We start from the raw sequence: 2,500 nt of genomic DNA on the forward strand, positions 1-2,500 counted from the left end.
GCGGTATCTGATCGCCTTCGAACCTCTAACTTTCGTTCTTGATTAATGAAAACATACTTGGCAAATGCTTTCGCTTCTGTTCGTCTTGCGACGATCCAAGAATTTCACCTCTAACGTCGCAATACGAATGCCCCCGCCTGTCCCTATTAATCATTACCTCGGGTTCCGAAAACCAACAAAATAGAACCGAGGTCCTATTCCATTATTCCATGCACACAGTATTCAGGCGGGCTTGCCTGCTTTAAGCACTCTAATTTGTTCAAAGTAAACGTGCCGGCCCACCGAGACACTCAATAAAGAGCACCCTGGTAGGATTTCAACGGGGTCCGCCTCGGGACGCACGAGCACGCACGAGGCGGTCGCACGCCTTCAGCTCGCCCCACCGGCAGGACGTCCCACGATACATGCCAGTTAAACACCGACGGGCGGTGAACCAACAGCGTGGGACACAAATCCAACTACGAGCTTTTTAACCGCAACAACTTTAATATACGCTATTGGAGCTGGAATTACCGCGGCTGCTGGCACCAGACTTGCCCTCCAATAGATACTCGTTAAAGGATTTAAAGTGTACTCATTCCGATTACGGGGCCTCGGATGAGTCCCGTATCGTTATTTTTCGTCACTACCTCCCCGTGCCGGGAGTGGGTAATTTGCGCGCCTGCTGCCTTCCTTGGATGTGGTAGCCGTTTCTCAGGCTCCCTCTCCGGAATCGAACCCTGATTCCCCGTTACCCGTTACAACCATGGTAGGCGCAGAACCTACCATCGACAGTTGATAAGGCAGACATTTGAAAGATGCGTCGCCGGTACGAGGACCGTGCGATCAGCCCAAAGTTATTCAGAGTCACCAAGGCAAACGGACCGGACGAGCCGACCGATTGGTTTTGATCTAATAAAAGCGTCCCTTCCATCTCTGGTCGGGACTCTGCATGTATTAGCTCTAGAATTACCACAGTTATCCAAGTAACGTGGGTACGATCTAAGGAACCATAACTGATTTAATGAGCCATTCGCGGTTTCACCTTAATGCGGCTTGTACTGAGACATGCATGGCTTAATCTTTGAGACAAGCATATGACTACTGGCAGGATCAACCAGGGAGCTGCGTCAACTAGAGCTGAGCAGCCGGCCGCCCGGGAGTGTGTCCCGGGGGCCCGCGCGAACACGCAAGCGTCCGCTCAATCATTCTGCAAACAGGAGGAGGCTGAGCTCCCCTGCACAATACACCTCGAAACCCTCTCAGGTCCCGGCGGCGCGCAGCGCCGTCCCAAGTACTTGGTCGGGTTCGAGAGAGGCGCAATCGCCCGGAGTTAGGCGAGTAGACGCTTTCGGTGCGACCACCCGTGCTCCCAACTGAGCTTGCCGCTGCCGACAGAGGCCCGGGAGCGTGCTGTCGTGGCATTGCCGGCGGGAGACAACACGCGCCACCTACGGTGACCGGCAGCTCCAACGCCAGCGCCACAGAAGGACAAAAGCCCCACTTGGGTGCCGAAGCGAACTCTCCCAGCACAGCGCACGCGCCAACACATCCGCACAGCTGCGATACAAACCACCAGCGAGAACCGCTGGGGCGACCGAGCAGCAGACGGCGTCGCGGCGCCGAGCGCCGGGCGGCGGCGCATCCTCAACGCACACAGTCCTCAATCGGACCAGCACACTGAAGATGTCCACCGCGCTTCGCACCGGGCCCGCGAGGACCTACTTTGGCCGCACGGCGCCGCGCGCAGGGTGCGCCGGCGCGCAGCTGCGACGCCTGCCGCGTCCGTCGGCCGGCGCGCCTGCCACTGGCCGCCCCCACCAGCCGGCTGTAGCGCGTGCGCCCACGCACCGCGCGGCCAGCACGCCGGGAGGCGCCCCCTCACCGGCCGGGGACGGTCCCACCCAGCCACCGCCGCGTATCGCTTCACACCCAGATGCCGTTCAGTTTCGTCGGCATGGTGGGTATCGCTGGAACAACCGGTTAGTACCTCAACCTATCGTCGCCATCACCGATTCACCCCTAGCGAGAACAACCGCACCACAACAGGTTACCATTTGTTCATTTGCGTAACTTCACCAGAAAACGCAGGCGTCCATCGCCATTTGCAACTTCAACGATTATTGCATGCCTGTGTCAGGTGTCACGCCACACTACGTCTGCCCACATACACGCAACAAAATGTGCACGCCTAGACAATACGTGGAAGGTGGCCCCCGTACGTATGCGATGTCCATTGCTCGAACGACTGTCAACCGGCCTCTGTAGCATGTCGCAGATATGGAACGCGGTGCACCATGCCATCACGGTGTGTGAGGAGAGACGACTAGGTCCGAATACATCAACAGACAGCTCATGCTGATCGCCATCCACGGCGTCCGTTCCTCCCACACGTCTCTATGGCGTACCACACTGCAATCCAGCTCTCATAGGGAGACGACACGTAGCTGCGTGCACAATATTTGCACTGTATGGTCCGCCGTTTTTGGGCGCAGTCGTTGTGCGGTCACACATGTGCCAC

The 2,500-nt window shown here is 57.7% G+C and overlaps 1 non-coding gene across 1 annotated transcript in view; it reads right to left on the bottom strand.

The window, feature by feature from the left end:
* LOC124730934 overlaps window positions 1-1,103 on the bottom strand; it is a 1,905-nt gene extending 802 nt beyond the window's left edge. Inside the window, exon 1 of the ribosomal RNA XR_007008100.1 lies at window positions 1-1,103. This exon is cut by the window's left edge and continues 802 nt beyond it. This is a non-coding gene — a ribosomal RNA (small subunit ribosomal RNA).
* Between the last annotated feature and the right edge of the window lie 1,397 nt (window positions 1,104-2,500).

Source organism: Schistocerca piceifrons, unplaced genomic scaffold, assembly GCF_021461385.2.
Source record: "Schistocerca piceifrons isolate TAMUIC-IGC-003096 unplaced genomic scaffold, iqSchPice1.1 HiC_scaffold_1255, whole genome shotgun sequence".
NCBI classification, from domain to species: Eukaryota; Metazoa; Arthropoda; class Insecta; order Orthoptera; family Acrididae; genus Schistocerca; species Schistocerca piceifrons.